Source organism: Sphaerodactylus townsendi, linkage group LG09 (assembly GCF_021028975.2).
Source record: "Sphaerodactylus townsendi isolate TG3544 linkage group LG09, MPM_Stown_v2.3, whole genome shotgun sequence".
Classification (NCBI taxonomy): Eukaryota; Metazoa; Chordata; class Lepidosauria; order Squamata; family Sphaerodactylidae; genus Sphaerodactylus; species Sphaerodactylus townsendi.
This window is the reverse complement of record NC_059433.1, coordinates 34,257,089-34,274,615: the sequence shown is the minus strand read 5'-3', so window position 1 is coordinate 34,274,615 and position 17,527 is coordinate 34,257,089. Positions and strand designations below refer to the sequence as shown.

The 17,527-nt window shown below is 43.2% G+C and overlaps 1 protein-coding gene across 4 annotated transcripts in view; it reads right to left on the bottom strand.

The window, feature by feature from the left end:
* NETO1 (neuropilin and tolloid like 1) overlaps positions 1-17,527 on the bottom strand; it is a 126,830-nt gene that overhangs the window by 14,856 nt on the left and 94,447 nt on the right. The gene's annotated exons all lie outside the window — the stretch shown is intronic.

The window sequence follows — 17,527 nt, the reverse complement described above, 5'->3', positions numbered from 1 at the left end:
AAGTCATTCAGTGGTAAGTTCAAGTATATATTCTACTTTAAAATAACTTTAAAAACAACAGATGCAATAAATGTTTGCCTTTTTGATACTTCATTAACAAAGAAGTTCACATTCCCTGAGCAGGAGGAAAGGAATAGTTGCCTAAGGCTCATAAATTGGTAGAATCAAGTGAATTAATATAACTAAAACCCTATGATGGAAGTGTTTCTGGAGGCCATTTGCTACATTTTGTCAATTCATGGTTGACAAAAAAAATCTGCAGCAAAATCCCATTAAGATTTGTATTATTGATACTAATTTACATATTCATACATTATTTGGAGTAAGGGGTGAATGCTGAGATGACATAACCAAGTATGCACATAACACCAATTTATTCAAGATGGAGAAAACGTAACAGGTTGAATTCAGTGGTGCTTTCTGCTAGAGCAGGGGTTTGCAACCTGCAGCTCTCCAGAGGTTCATGCACTACAAATCCCATCAGCCCCTGCCAGCATGGCTGATGGTAATTGCAGTCCAGATATGTAGTCCATGAACATCTGGAGAGCCGCAGGTTGCAGACCCCTGTGCTAGGAGAAGAATCGTTTAATGGAGGAAGACTCCACTAAAGACTCAAACGGGGTCTCTCCTCGCTTCGATACTGGCTGCGCCTCCACTTTCGATCAGAACAGGACAACCTAACTAAGCGAATGCTTTTGGATCCCTACCTCTCCACTTGGACGAAGTGCAAATAGTCAAACTTCTGTCGCTAAGGCTACTAGACTCTGAAAACCAACTGCTTTCTACTCAGTATATGAAGGGCATTCTACCTGAGGGTTCCTACCTTCCCTCCTTCAGTAAAGAGCTACCAAGGTATTTCTACAATATAACTTCACCGTACCTCCGGCATACCTTAATGCTAGCCCGACTGAACGTCCTACCCTCAGCAGTCCTGAGTGGCAGATTTCTCCAGAGCCCATACCACAAAAAGCCATCAAAACAATTGAGCATGTCCTCCTAGATTGCAAACTATATGCTTCATTTAGAAGACAATATATAGATCCATATATTGAGAACTATGCCTATTCATCAGACAAGGTCAAATCTTTTTATCTGCTTTGTGATCAATATCCTCAGAGATCCCTAGACGTTGCCAAATTCTTGGCGCTAGCGCAACAGATTCGCTGCAGATTTTAGTTTATTTATTTATTGTTTGTTTTAACTGCTAATCATGTCTGAACCTACTTATTTTAACTTGATTCTCCTCAACCTCTCTGTTGTATTTTAAACTCATGCCAATAAAAGGTTGATGATGATGATGACACAAATGGGAAAAAAACACCCTAGGACAGAAATTCTGAATTTTACTTATATGCTGTTCAGGTTGATTTGATTTGTGAAGAGCTAGGAAAGAGTTTTTTAGATCCTATTTTGAAGTTTCACTGAAAATGTAATTCAATGTGGTGGTGTGGTGAAAAGGGCAGATTGAATACTAGGAATTATCAGGACAGTAGCTGAAAATAAACCAGCAACTGCCATAACTTTGTTTAATACATTTTCAGTGTAGTACTCTTCTGAGTCATTGTATGGTTCAAATCATGTCCATTCAAAAGCATATTATTGATTTCTAATAAGGCACTTTGCTGCAAGGAAAGGCCAAAGCATGGGTAAAGGACATAGTTTCCCCAAGCATGCTGCATCAGAGCTTAAACTCTGATGCTCTGATGCAGCATGCTTGGGGAAACTATCTGCCCTGAGCTTTCCAGGTGCATTTTGCTGGACAGCCCTGAGTTCATAGAGCTGACGAAATCATATATTGAGATTTCATAAACAGTTCTGAGGTAGTCATGTTCTGTGGCAAGCATTGGACACAAGGTGGCAAACTAACGCTAAAAGATCTGGAAAAACTGAACTTAGCCCTTAGGATAGAAATTAATCTGATCACACTGCTAAAAGTAAAGCAGCAGTGTTTTCCCTGAGGATTGTGTTACAATTGAGAAAATGCACACAAAATATAGAAGAACGTATTTGTCCATGAGTGAAGGAAGGAGACCGAGGTGGAATGTGACAGGCATGTTCAGCTGTGCAAGCATTAAAATACTGTTCTTTTATGATACAAATTCAGAAATGCAGGACTTTAAGTTAAGGCATTCTTATGAATGCTGAGTTTCTATGGATGTTCTGAATTGCAAAACCCTCAAAATAATGTACAAGTTCAACTTTTTAAAATGATGCAATTATTATTATTACAGTCATGCTAAATCGTGTCCCCCAGGCTTCAGCCTAGAGGCGATGTTGCGGGGGGGGGAGGAATGAATGAAAGCCTCCTCCCCGCCGGCCGGCTGAGGATGTCACGTGGCCGGGTACCGGCACGTGACAGGGTCCAAACCAGCCTTTAAAAGGCTGCGTCGGCAGGGGCCGGGCCTCTTGTTGAGGCCGGCTGGCTTAAAAGGCCCTCCCTCCTCTCCCAATTTGAGGGTTTTTTGGGGATCATTGCATTGTTATGTTTTGTCGCAGTTCACTGGGTGGTTAGGGCATAAGAGCACATACTATTTTGGGAAGGCAGTTGCTTGCATGCCAGACCTTCCCACCTCGGGGGCCTCCATATGAGGTCTGCGGTGGCAATAGAGCTCTGGAAGGCAAAGCCTTGGGTCCGCGCTGAGAGCTCGCTGCCCGGCAGGGAGGGGTGTCACAAATTGGATTTTCGTCCATGTGGCATCTAGTAACTTCCTGTTCCAGTTCCCTTGGGGGATGTGCTGGACAGGGGTTCTGTCCGAAGGGCCTAAGGGGTCAGCTGGGGCTGCCCTATAACCAGGGTCAGTGGTTTGCTGCCTGGGGGCCAGGATGTGCTCTGTTATGCTCGTCCAGCTTCAAGGTTTTGGTTATACGTTAAATAAATTTGGGCTGCGGCCGATTTCTTTTCCAACAAGTATGTGTTAGTGTCTTTGTTGGAATGAATCTCCACATATCCCCATGCAAAACTGGCATTGTAACAGAGTGGTTACGTTTTCATGGTCTTTATATATCAAATGAGACATAATGGGCAATAATGTTACTTTGGCTGCAGTGCACCAGGAGGTGTTGCCTTTACATCTTTCTAAGCATTTCAGCAATAGACCAGAAGAAGAGAAAAACAGCTTGTGGTTCTCACACTGGCCTCTAGAGAACTACAATCCTGTATTTTCTTTTGCTTCTCCACTGCAGAAGTAGACATAGGAAGATGGCGAATAGGAGCCACAAGAGGGAACCTGAATGTAATTTCTTCCTCCCCCACTATTTTCTCTTTCCCTTCACCAAAAGCCCATTTTACAGCTTCCTTCTCTCCTTCCCATCCAGCAGCCAACCTACCTGCATCCCTATCTTCAGGTTTTCCTCTTCATTGGCAGCCTCTACCTAGGAAAATTATGGCCCAGGTGTGTGGTGTTAGCCACTGAATCAAGCCCATTTGCATGGTAGGGAACTCTTAAGGACTTGTGGCAGTGGCATACTGGGCCTAAATAGCACCTGGAGGTATGACCAGGTCCCCACGCCCCACTGCCTGTCTCTCCACACCCCACTTATGAAAGTCAGTAGGGAGGCTGGAGGAGGGTGGGGCTCAGGGGTGGGGCTCAGGAGCTGCTCGGACAGCCGCCATGGTGGCAGGCCAGCTCCTAGGCTACTGGACTGGCTTGCCACCATGGCGCCTGCCTGGGATGCCCACCACCGAGCCCCACCGCCCTGGTCATCTGCAGTGGCAAATGGCTCGGATGGATGATTCAGGTGGGCACCACAGTGGTAGGCTAACTCCTGCCCTCTCTGGCTTCTCTGGGGGGGGGGCGAGTGTCAGCCTGTCGCTGCAGCAACCAACTTGGCTGGTGACCGGTGCCCTGGCATGGGGAGAGCTGCCGGGCACTGGCCATGTTACTGTGCCACAGGAGAGGCTGGGCACGGGGAACCAGGCCAGTGTCCAACACCCCCATGTGATGAAACCATATGTGCCTGGGGACATGAGATATCCTGACTTGTGTGGGGTATTTCTTTTCCCCTTACCCCTTTCCTTGCACTATTTCCATTTTCCCTTCTCCTGGCAACCCCCATATCCACTGTGCTTTCCCTACTTCATTCTCTCCTTCTGAACCATTCACCAGCTCAGCTTTTATCTGCCTCCCATCTTCAGCTATATTTATTAATGATTTACCTCATTTATACTTCCCTTTTTCTTCTGTAGGGACCAAAGCAGTTCACTTTATGCTCCATCTTTTTTTACTCAGGCTGAAAGTATGTGTCTGGCCCCAAATCATCCAGTGAGCTGCCACAGCAAGATGAGAATTCAAGCCTGGGTCTCCCAGTTCCTATTGTGACACACTAACTCTCTACTACACTGGCTTTCATAGGGTGGCTGATGCTAAACAATAGCAAGCAGCTAGGTCTAGTTGAGTCATGCAAAGCAGATGGTATCAAGTCACCTAGTGTTTGTTGCCTCCCCCGGGTTCCAATCTCCAGGCGGAACCTGGAGGTCTCTCAGAATTAAAACTGATCTCCAGATGAGAGAGATCTGTGCCCCTGGAGAAAATGATGGTTTGGGATTGTGGTCTTTATGGCACTATATCCTGCTGAGCTCCCTCTTCTCCCAAAATGCTGTCCTCCCCCAAAATCTCTATGAATTTCCCAACCTGGAACTGGCAATCCTAGTTAGGCCTGGCCCCGAAGAGTCCTCCCTTAATGGCCAAAAAAGGACCTGTCCTCGCCTTCTTTTTTAGTCACCAAAACCCATCCTGAAAAACTGTGATTGTGTAGCCTCTGTTTCTTAAAGCTACAGGAGAGCCTTTTTATCATTTTTGAGTTTTCAAAACCTCACAATGCAGTTTTTTTTAGATCTCATAATTTTCTGTAAACCTGGGGCATTGTTCAGGTTTGATCTGCCTTGCTTGTTCACAGCTGCTGAGGATTTAAGTATCCTCAGATTTGGCTGACTTCACCATTAGAATATAAGATATTTTGATGGACAGAGAAAATTAGAGTCACATCTAGAATAAGGGAGCAGGTATCCAATGATATCCACTGTTTCATAAACACCATCTAATTTTTTAAAAAGACCTGGCTATCACATCATCATACCATAACCTTCTTTTCCAAAAAGTGAATAAATCTGGAGGTTTCATTCTTCCCTTGTTCACCGTCCAGTCATTGTACTGTTGTCCTTTCCTATTTGCTCTTGCAACATAATAGCCAGATCTAGACACATTAGCAGTATCCTAAATAGTACCAGGTAGAGTAGAACAGTTCTTGTTTAAATTGTGTTTTCAGTGATGCTGGAGCTTATACATTTATGCATTTTCTTCCTAGTGTGCAGTCATTTATACTTGTCATCTTTGAATTTTTTTTCATTTTCTGTCCAATGCTCTAATTTATCTAGGTCCTTTTGAATTTTAATCTTGTTCCTTCTGCAGCAGAAAACCTTTCACAGACCTAAGTTATATTACAGGACACAAATTAATGCAGTGAAATTCCAAGTTAATAAAAGCATGTCTCCTACCAATGCCAGAAACTATTCAATTCACACTATACAATGCTACCATTTCTGAACTGAAAAGACACACATATTTCTGTTTTAGTATATCAAAGCCTAATCCAAGTCAGTCTCACAAACTGGATCCCAATAATAATGTCTCAGATGGAATGTTGTTTCTTATCAGGGGTCTGCTGTGTAATGGGGAAACTGGAGAAAATTTGCTTTCTCTTCCATTAGGGAAAATCATCTTCAAGATAAAAGGCATGTTCCTAAAGCCACTGTTATGTTGAACCAAATAACCAAAGAAATCTATTTTGCCAACTCAGCTTTCAGCTCAAGAGTGCAGTTATAATTAATCATAATTTTTAATTCAAACTTTCTATTATTCGTTTGCAAAATTGCAAGAAACATAACCAAACCAAAATGATATTTGGAAGATTAATCTGCTAATTCACTGAACACAATCAGAAGCAAATATTCCCAAACAGTTGTATGGTTTAAGAGACACCTAGGTTTCCTTTGTGGAGGGAAAGGGGGGTTTCAATGCTTTCCTGCCACAAGACATTTTTTTGTAGTGGTCAAGAGCAGTAGACTCTAATCTGGAGAACTAGGTTTGATTTCCCAGTCCTCCCAATGAGTGGCAGACTCTAATCTGGTAAAGCAAGTTTGATTCTTCATTCTTCCACATGGAACCTTCTGGGTGATCTTGGCTAGTCACAGTTCTCTCAAAACTCTCTCAGCCCCACCCACCTTACAAGGTGTCTATTGTGGGGAGAGGAAGGAAGAAGTAAGTCACTTTGAGACTCCTTGCAGAAGAGAAATAAAGAGTATGAATCTAAACTCTTCTTCTTCATCTTACTTTATACTTCTGCATAAAGTTACAGTAATGATATAATAGCATGAGCTTGCTTTCTACCCCACCCTCCAAAGTACCATCCTCAGTTTATCTTTGATATTTTATTTAATACCTTTCTCATCCATCCCTTCCTCCAAGGAACTCATGATGATGTACATCATTTATCCCTCCTGCATTTTATCCTGACAACCACCTTGTGCCGTAGATTAGGCTGAAATAGAATCATGATTGGTCCACTCCAACATCATTGAGCAAAGTTCACACAGAGACTGAATTTGAACTTGGGTTTCCCAGCGGATAGTACCTCTGCTGAATGGGATCACAATATAAAGAAGAATGCTGTTCAAGGAGTGGATGAGCACAAACAATATGATTCCCAGGGCTAGATGGACTGTTGGTTTATTTATTTATTTACTAATTTATTTATATTAAAGCATTCATAGCCTTTTTTTCCCCTCTAGAAGCGCAAGGTAGCTAACAGAATGCAAGCATGGTCAAAATATTTTGGAATCAAAATAAAACAATATAGCCAGCATATTCAAATAAGGCAACTGCACTCATAAAAATTCCCTCTGGAACAAAATTGTTCTTACTGCACATCTGGAAGCCTGTAATGTAGTGCTTCGACAGAGCTTGTTCCAAAGGGATGGAGCCAGAATTAAGAAGTCCTAGGAACAGGTACTGGCAAATTTTGTCACACAGCAGAAGACAGAACCCATCAATTCTCAGTTCTGAACTTTCTTTTGGGTTGTCTCGATCAGGACTACATGTAGACATGAATCCATTCCAAACTAGGAAAAAGCCATGGCAACTCTATCCATTCCCATAATTTCATTTGTATGATCATACGAATTGGATTCATACACTGAATTCATACACTGAATTCTAAGTTTTATTTATGAAGCTAAATGACATGTATGCCTTTCACTTAAGAAGAAGAAGAGTTGCAAGGAGACTGCAAGGAGACTCAAAGGGACTTACAAACTCCTTTCCCTTCTCCCCTCACAACAAACACCCTGTGAGGTAGGAGAGGCTGAGAGAGCTCAGAAAAACTGTGACTACCGAGGTCACCCAGCTGGCATTTGTTGGAATGTACCGGCTAATCTGAATTCCCCAGACAAGCCTCCACAGCTCAGGTGGCAGAGCGGGGAATCAAACACGGTTCCTCCAGATTAGAGTACACCTGCTCTTAACCACCATGCCGCTGCTGCTCTAGCAAAGAAATGCTTTGTGTGGAGCATGCAAATACTGGCCCAAGCACCAGGGTGGGTTGGCCCGCAAAAGCCGGACCCAGGCTTCCTAAGCCCTACACTGAGTGAGTGGATGTACTATAACCCGGCCACATCAAAGTCAATGGTGGGGCCATGAAGCTAAGAGTTAATTGCCCAGTAACCAGCCAAGGAGTTGACGAAGCCATGGAGGGGGCCTTTCTTCCTGCTGTTGGCCCCCCGGCTCCTAAGCTGTGTCCCTTTGGACAGTGGGGGAGGGGTCTGGCCCATGCCCCAAAACATACCACTGAGTACAGGGCCTAGATACCCCACCGGTCTGAATGCCCTGCTTCCCCCCTGCTAACGCCTGCGCCACTTGGGTTAGCAAATGGCCCCTGGTGCATTTTTTCGATGCCATACGCTGACCGAACTACTTCCCAGCAAGGTGTCGCTAAGGAGGGAGCTGGATGGTGTACCAATTCCATTACGCCCTTCCCAGGAGGAAAAAAGCGGGGGCAACAGGATACACCAGTTCCCATAGGGGAAACGGACTTGTACCACCAGTCAAGGTAAGCCTTAACCTCGCATTCCCCATGGCTTAGCTCTCCGAAACAAGCACCAGTTCAGTTTGCTCCAGGCATCAAAGAAGGCTGGAGCAACCTCGTGCTGCCTAATATATATGGAGCGTGCTCCACCCCTTGAATTCATGCGCAGCACGTGATCAGGCCAGGTGTGGCTCGGCCGCCCAACCAGCCCAGGGCACGCATGCTCACTGCTCCGGAGCTCACCATGTGCCGTGCCCCCTGTCGCAATTACAGCCTAGTTGAATCTAGTGCCGTTATTTATTGTGATGGAAACAAAGAGCATGGAAGCAGCTTTGTTTCAGGTTCAAAAATGGATGGGACCTGGAAGTGACTGAATGCAAAAAAAAAATAAAGAATCAAGGAAACATAAAATCAAAACAGGGATTTTGAGGTTGAAATAGCATAGATGAGAAATTCAAAATTGTCCTTTAATGTCGAACTAACCTCAACAGCAAGCCAGTGAACCCCAAAAAGAAGTTCTACAGCAAACTTTTCTGAAATTATTGGGAGATCATCATGTGAACTGAGGAAATCATGCTTCCAGATGAAGAATGTGCTTAAGGCAATTCTGACTGGCAAGAAGGTCAAACGCTGCTAGAATTATAGGTATCAAGAGAATGAATCCTGTGAACCAGCTGTCAAAGGTGATAGAATGAGTTTCTGTTTTGATGTGCTAATAAAGGGATTTCCTCTGATCCTGATGCCCTGAATCTAAGACAGTTCTTTTAGGTTAAAAGTGTAGGTGTTTGTACTCAGAAGCTAAGCTCTTTGGCAGAGCTGCGGTCATAGCACATCTGTCATTAATCAGGTTGGAGATCACTGCTGGAACACTAGAAGGTAAGTATAATATTTATGGGTACAATTCAGGGGCAGCTTTTTCCCCCAAGTATTAGTTTAAAGTAGATTTATTCTTTTCCTTAGTCTTTTGTTTCTAATATTGATGCTACCATTCGGTATCTGCTAAGTGCTGTGGCGTGTGGGGGGACAGGGTTGCCTCCACCTTTTTGGAGAAATGAAGGAGAATAATTCCTTTTGGGCTAGCAGCTGAGGAAAAGAGGTGACTGGGCTATGTGAACAATACAAAATTCCACTTCACGATTAGCAGCAGCAATCCTCTCTTCCACCCAACAGTGGAGGATTAGCTGGTTGCCTAAACAGGTGAAGCAGGAAATTGCGCATGGCGGGGGGGGGGGGCTTCTCAGCCCAGTCTGGCACTTGCCTTTTTCACATATTCTGCAATGCACCATTTGGGGTAGTTAATTTGAACGGCACATGATGAGAGCAGAACCTTGAGGTTTCAGGCTAAGTGTCATCCTAAGAGACACAGTTTGGTGACAGTGTTTACTGATGTAAGCTGTTACAGGCCAGACTTGTAACTAGTAAAGGTTGACCCACTTTTGGTTGTTGTGGGTTTTCTGGGATGTCTGGCTGTGGTTTTATTTTGTAACAGTTGTTTACATCTGAGGCTGGCATCTTCAGAGGCATGTCATGGTAACATGTGTTTCTCTCCATGGCACAGTTTGGGAAACTCTCAATAGCCAGTTCATTCCAGCTGTGAAAGCCTTTGACAATACACTGATCCATTTCTGTTGTATAATGTTTTTATTCTGCAGGTATGGTGGCAAAGAGTTTGGAAAGAGGGGGACAGATGACAACACCTTCACAATGCATGATAAAGAGGAAGGTGAAGTTCTGTTGCAATTCATGTCAGGCATATAGCTTGATACTTTAAAACTGGGAACTTTTCTGTATGTGGTGCATAAATCCATTATGTAGGTAGAGCTTCAAGAGTCAGCAGTAAAACTTGGGGAGTTCCGCAGGGCCTGTAAGATGGAGCTGTTCCGCCGGGCCTTTGGAGGAACCAGCCGCCAATGGTACCCCTTCCTTGGCCCTTAACATCTGGGCCACCAAACATCTAATGCAGTGATGGCGAACCTATGGCACGGGTGCCAGAGGTGGCACTCAGAGCCCTCTCTGTGGGCACGCACAAACAGTCCCCGCACACACATCTAGGCTGACCTGGGCCGCTGTGCTCGATTATTAGCATTAAACCTAAGACCTAGTTTTGGGGAAGCAGTGTGGGTAACCCTGATAAGCACTGTTAAACCCCATTGATTTTCATGTGAAGAACTAAAGGGCGATCCTTTACCTGGGGGTAAGAGCAGTTGCTGGCAATGGGTTTTGCTTCTGAGTAAACCCTCCTAGGGTCGTGATTCACCCGTTGGAAGAGTTGCACAGTTGTTTCAAAGCAAAGCCACCAACTACCACCAAGCTTACTCCTGAGTAACGCACGCCTCGGAGCCCACCGTTTTTTCTAAACAAAAACCTCAGTATTCAGGTTAAATTGCCATGTTGGCACTTTGTGATAAATAAGTGGGTTTTGGGTTGCAGTTCGGGCACTCGGTCTCGAAATGGTTCGCCATCACTGATCTAATGAGACTCACCACGCCTCCCTCTACCGTGGGGAGGGAGGGATTTTATATTATTGGAACGCTGGACGCCACCTTATATCTTGATTTTAACTTTAAATTTAAACCTTGAGTTTTATATTCGGTAAATGCATTGGGAATTTTATCGCTGCTTTTAAATGTTTATTTACTTACATTGTGTTTTAATTGTTGTACACCGCCCAGAGCCCTTTGGGGATGGGGCGGTATAAAAATAAAATAAAATAAAATAAAATAAAATAAAATAAAATAAAATAAAATAAAAATAAAAATAAAAGGCTGGACCTGGCCTGGGCAATCCTGCAGTTCAAAGCTGGGTTCTGCCTGGCTGCCTCTATACCTCCAAGTGGATCTCAGGGGCCAGAGGCGGCCCTCTGCTACCTCCAAGATCCATGTGGAGATCTGAGGCAGGTGTATTTTTTGGGTTCAGATTTAATAACCCAATTTTTTCTTCCCTTCCCATTTCAGAATTGTTCTGTGCTTATAAGAGATAAATGTGGCCCAGAGAGCCTGAAACTGATATACCCTTTCACTAGATATGGAATAATTTTTGCTTCTCTTGATGCCCAGCAGATAGGCTGAGAGAGAGAAAAAGAGTGTGAAGGCTATGTGGTCAATAAAAGTATGGGCTGAAATGTGAATTATTACCTTTTATACTTGGTTAGAAGACCATTTTGAACCATCACTCACTGGATGGTGTTCCACCCACAAACCTTTGGTGAATTCCCAAATCAACATTCAAAAATCAGTTCCCCAGGCTATTTGAATATTCATGCTGCACTGAATATTAAGGAGTATTCAAGCACATTTCTAAAGAAGTGGCATTAGTGTGTTTGCTTCCCTGTGCCTGTATTCTAGCACTACATACCTTTGTAAGCATGCAGCTATATCTGATGATAGAAAAGCCCTAAACTGCAGTGATTAATGAAGACAATTTGTAGCATAGTGAAACATCATCTGTCTCTTGTGTTGAATTTGTTTTATTTTACTCTTTGCTCTGAATGAAACTAAACATCTCTTTCTCTCTCTCTCTCTCTCTCTCTCTCTCTCTCCCCTCCCCAGAATGCTGACTGCATTTTGGAAGATGCATACTGAAGGAGGATGAATATGTCATATTCTCTGGGTGGCAGATCTTATCATTACCACAAACACACAATGCAATCCTAAGTAGAGTTGCACCCTTTGAAGCCATATCAGTGGATTTAGATGGGTCCAACTCTGCTTAGGATAGGACTGCTAGCTCTCTACCTCTCAGGCTTTGCCTCTCACAGCTGGCACATCAAATAATCAATTTGTTTGCACATGCAAGTTATTCTTTATTCATATTTAATCTGCTGTCTCCTGCCCAACTAATATGGTAGCTGCCACTAAATCTGCTGGTGCCACTAAATCCTTCTGACCCAAACTGTCAAAATGTACACACAACTTGCACTACTATCCATGAAAAATGAGTGCATAATTAGCAGACACAAATGAACTGTAAACGATATAGCTGTGAAAAGTAGGTTGCTTACCTGTAACTTTTTTATTCTTCAAGTGGTCACCTGTGCCTCAGAACGATGTACAAAGACTATGAAGCAGTAGTATAATTTACTAGAAAACATCTACTAGAGAGATAATGCACTCTAGAAAGAGATGCAGCCTGTCTGCTTAAGGATAATATGTAATATCTAACAAAATGCTTATGTATAGTCACTGGACCTTAGCTGTTTCACAACTGCAAGAGCAAGTGCTTGGAGAATATCTATGGTTGAAGCTGATTTTTTTAAAACAAAATTCCATGCTTGTGCTTCAATTTGATATCTCTGTAAACAGATCCTGACTTGCATCCCAAGCATGAGTTAGTGACCATATGCCTGTTTGTCAGTTCTTGATAAGTAGTGAATCCCTGAATGCCTGCATGGTTGTTTCTAAGGTAGCACAATATCATTCCTTCAATTTAAATGAATCAAACTCTGAATATTCAAGACCACTTTGATCACAGAACAAATCAGAAGTAATAGCACTGGACTAATATGAAGTATTATCTCTGAAACCAGCTTGATTTATGTACAAGAGAAACATAAATTACCTTTTAAATCATATCACAGAAGAACTGGAGGATATGGTTTATGATTAGTAAGGTGTAGCAGAATATTCTGAATTCACAGCCAAATTTAGCAAGAAGACTGTTGTAAACAGCTCATCTTCAATTACTTTGTCATTAACAAAAGTGTTAATGTGTCAGACGATCATGTATGTATTGAGACATGGATGACCTTCTAGCCTGTCATTTAACTGGTAGTTTCAATCACAGATATACCCAGTGGTGGGATTCAAATAATTTAACAACTAATTGTTTACAAGCACCATTTTAACAATCGGTTCTGCCAAACTGGTGAGAACCTGCTGAATCCCACCACTGGATATACCCCATCTTTCTCCTACCAACTTCACCCACAACTTCTAATCTGCACTTTAGTGGATTGTAATTCAAAATGATCTAATATATACTACTTCAAAGCACTTAACATGAATGATAATTTGACAGTAACAAAGATACATGCAGTTTTTCTTTAAAAAGAAAAGAAACCTCCTCTAAACTCTAAACATATGTTTTGTTCACAGTTGTCTGCAGCTCATTAACAATCTTTGCTAATGATTGTTCCCTTGCAGTTTATATCATCTTGAGTGATTTGTTTCCTTTCAGCCAAGGGAGGGAACTCCTTCCCTATGCTATTCCACTTTTAAGAATTATGGGTATTTTTTCACTGTATCTATATAGATTTAATTAGCAAACATTATGATTTAAATGTAAGTTATCCTATTTTTCTTGTTATCTGTATGAAGTATCCTGCCAAAATACATTGTCATCTTTAATTATGTGCTGGGCTGTGGCTAACATGTGCCTGATATAAAGCACTCTGTCAATGTAATCCTGTATTTTGCATGTCAAAAACACACAAAAACATCCTTTTTGAAACTTTGGCTATTTCCGCATACACGTGGAAATGCAGCTCCACTGGCATGAAATGTGCCAGTGGAGGCTCGGGGACCATTTGCATGCTATCATGCGAGCAGCCCCGACTTTCCCCCCAGCTGGAGAGGTTCTCTGCACAGAGCCGCATCTCGGTCAGCCCCCTCCACTGACCTTCCTGTCCAGCATCACTCTGGAGGGCTGCAGCGACCCAGCCAGGCTGCCCTCCGACCCCTGGAGTGATGCTGGACAGGAGGTGATGGGAACAACGGCGGCATCCTGCCGGTGCGGTTCGCACCGCGCTGGTGGGATGCTGCTGCTTTGCAAAAACCTCACTCAACGAGCGAGGTTTAAAGTGAAGAAAGACAAGTATATGCAGAATACACACACACTTTTCCAATGACTTATGATGGTCAGTGTTGTAGTGTGGTAATTTTAGTGTGGTGTAGTGTGGTAATCTGGCCTCAATAGTCTTATGGATGTCTTCTCCCTTGCCTCACAAGATATAAGCAATATGAACAATTTCATAATTTTTGGCTCCGAATTCAAGATGAAATGTTGAATTCCTTCATATATACTATTGGAAAAGAAAAAAATCCTCCCTTCCTCACTCCAATCTATTTGTCCTATGTGATGCCCAGAATGTTGAATGTACTATTGAGTGTTCTTGTAACCACAATTCCCAAAATGCACCGAGGAAATACAGAAATAAAGAAAGTAAGACATGAACTAAAGGAAATCGAGGTGTCTACATATCCTTTCAGGATAAAGAAGACAGTGGAGTTGAGTCAGGGGTGTAGATGCCATGGGGACATGTGGGGACAAATGTCCCAGGTGCCCACCATTTGATTACGAGGGGTGGGGGGAGAAAAATTTGGATTTGTTTGTATTTTTTGCATTTTTAGTGTTTTTGAGGTTTTTGGCCATCAGGGAGAGCAATCATTAGGCTAGCAGCAGTAAAATTTTAGGCTATCCTCATGATGATACCACCCAGTTTTGGTGAAGTTTGGTTCAGGGTGTCCAAAGCTATGGACCCACAAATGGGGTGCCCCATCCCCCATTGTTTCCAATGGAGCTAATAGTAGATGGGGCTACCCTTTGAAAGTCCATAACTTTGGACCCCCTCAACCAAACTTCACCAAAACTGGGTGATATCATCAGGAGAGTCTCCTGAAGATATCCTAAAAACTTTTGGTACTGATAGCTTAAATACTTCTCCCCTGACAGACACCCTCAAATTTTCCCCAGATTCTCCCTTTAAATCCACCTGCTTTGGTGTGGATTTAAAGGAAGAATCTGGGCTGTCTAGTTTAAACCACATGAAAAGTGATGCTGTTTGGGGGGTGGGGGAAATCCACCCTGAAACAGCATTATTTTCAATGTTGTTTAAACTTGGGAGCCCAGATTCTCCCTTTAACGTGGATTTAGAAGGAGAATCTGGGCTCTCTAGTCTAAATAATGTTGAAAGTGATGCTGTTTTTTTGGGGGGGGGGGGATCCACCCTGAAATAGTATTATTTTCAATGTTGTTTAAACTAGAGAGCCCAGAATCTCTCTTTAAAGTGGATTTAGAAGGGGTGGATTCCCCCTTTAATGTAGATTTAAAAGGAAAACCTGGGCTCAGTCTAAACAACAATGAAAGTGATGCTTTGGAGGGGGTCCACCCTGAAAAAGCATCATTTTCAATGTTGCTTAAACTAGGGGGCCCAGATTCTCCCTTTGACATGAATTTAAAAGGAGAACCTGGACTCCTTAGTTTAAACAACGTTGAAAGGAATTCTGTTTTGGGGTGAATTCACCCCCCTGAAACAGCATCACTTTCAATGTTGTTTAAACTAGGGACTCCTGGGTGTGTTCTGATTTGTGAGTTGGGGAATGTTCTATAATGTGATGGTGACTTTGAGAGAACCTGGTGCAAAAAATCATTTTAGTTGTGAGAGGGGCGGTCACCCACACCAGCGGGGGGAGGGGGGAAGGAAAACTCAGATTTTGCCTCGGGCTGCATTTTCACTAGCCACGCCTCTGAGTTGAGCATTCTCTGACAGAAGTTGGAGCAAGGTGCACCTGCATTACAAAGAAAGCTGATTATCTGGCAGCATTTTAAAATCTTATTTAAGTGCCACTGCCATTAAAACCATTATTATCTGCACCATGAAACAGCACTTTGAAAAATAGCATTTATATTCCTCTGAATGTCTGTTAGCAAGACCTGCCTGTTTGTAAAGTTGCACTTGCCCTTTTCTTTCCCTTTCCTGCCACTAATTTCAGTTTCTAATTACAGACTTTATATTTCTGATTTTAAACAATAAGCTCAATTAAATCCTGAATTAAATGCTCTTAAACCTTTTGATTTGAGCATCCCCATCCAAGCCTGGAGGAGGCAAGCTGTGGTGCTGATGCAGCATTGCCCTGCCACCTCCAGAAGAGCTTTTTGGCAGCATGGGGAGCAGGGAAAAGCCTCATCACTATTGAAGAGACCCACTGGGCTCAATGGATGAACACCACAGAAAGTGTGGTGTACATCTGAGTGCCAGTGCACCATGCAACCACCCCAAACTCCAAAAGGGAGCCAACTAATGTTGATTCCGCCCAATGGCATAGCATGGCTGTGACATGGCATGGCAGGGGCGCAGGGCACACACATCCCCTGGCCATTGTTCCCCCCTCACTCTGCCCCTGGTTCTGCCCCTAGGAACACCCTGGCTCTCACACACACCATTGGTGTCTGAGCAGGATGGCACTGCAGTGCCACCTTGGCTCAAACTTCTAGGTCTTTTGGTGGCAGGGCTGCAGGATGCACAGTCACTGGCACCTCTGCCCCCTCTGCCAGGTAAGTGTTCCAGGAAGGACAAATGCACCAGTTCAAGGTCACACCACTTCCAAGGTCACAGCCCCTGCATCTTTGGATGGAGTTGTAAGAGTGTGTAAATGTATGCTGGATGATGGACAACATCTATTATTTCAAAATAAGAAAAACATTTTAACTCCTTAATCCCTTAATTTTTGTTCTAAAATATCAATGTCCATATTTATAGGAGTACAGCTGCAGTTACATAATATATGCAAAAATTAATTCATTCTAAAAATATTCATCAGGTTTTGCACAAGTTCTATTACTGACTATTAAAATGGTAAAATGAAGAAGAGACATTTTAAATGCTAGTGCAAGTCACCTGAGTATTCATGTTTCAGATTACAACCCACTAATTCTATGTTCTCGTTGTGCACTTTAGCACACATTATTCCGTCATGGGCTTGAGCCAGTCTGTCACTTGCATGCACAACAGCTTTGTGTGTGTTAGTCACCCTAAGGCCGTGGTGGCGAACCTTTGGCACTCCAGATGTTATGGACTACAATTCCCATCAGCCCCTTGCAGCATGGCCAATTGGCCATGCTGGAAGGGGCTGATGGGAATTGTAGTCCATAACATCTGGAGTGCCAGAGGTTCGCCACCACTGCCCTAAGGCATTCCAGAGTTTTGTTCCTCCTCCACAATAGAGCATATAGGAAGGCACCATTCAGGCCTTCTAGGATGTGAAAGTCTTGCATTTTCCATATTAGGGAAAAGCTGCTTAGACCTCTGTGAAGGCTTGGGGCAGCCAGAGTCAGAAGTGAAATATTTTTAGTGAGAACACCCAACAAAGTCCAGTGTCACTGTCCTCTTGATGGTAGCATATACTGATTTTGGAATTAATTGAAGACTACATGTTCATACCACACTTTCTCCTCACAACACAAAGCACACCTACAAAATAGGCCAAAGCAATGGTTGTTTCCTGTCCTGCAAGTGCTTGGCATTATTTACTGCTAGCCATCCTAGATGTAAACTGTGATGGTGTTCCTGAGGCACTCCCTCCCCTGCCTTGGTAAAGCCTGATTATACACTTTCCATGCTTAATCCCAAGTAGGAGAACAGAGATGGAATGCATCAAGATAAAGGTTTAGTTATGCTGTGTGTGGCAGAGGAACTAAACTGGAGCCATTCAGGACCAACTTTATACTATAT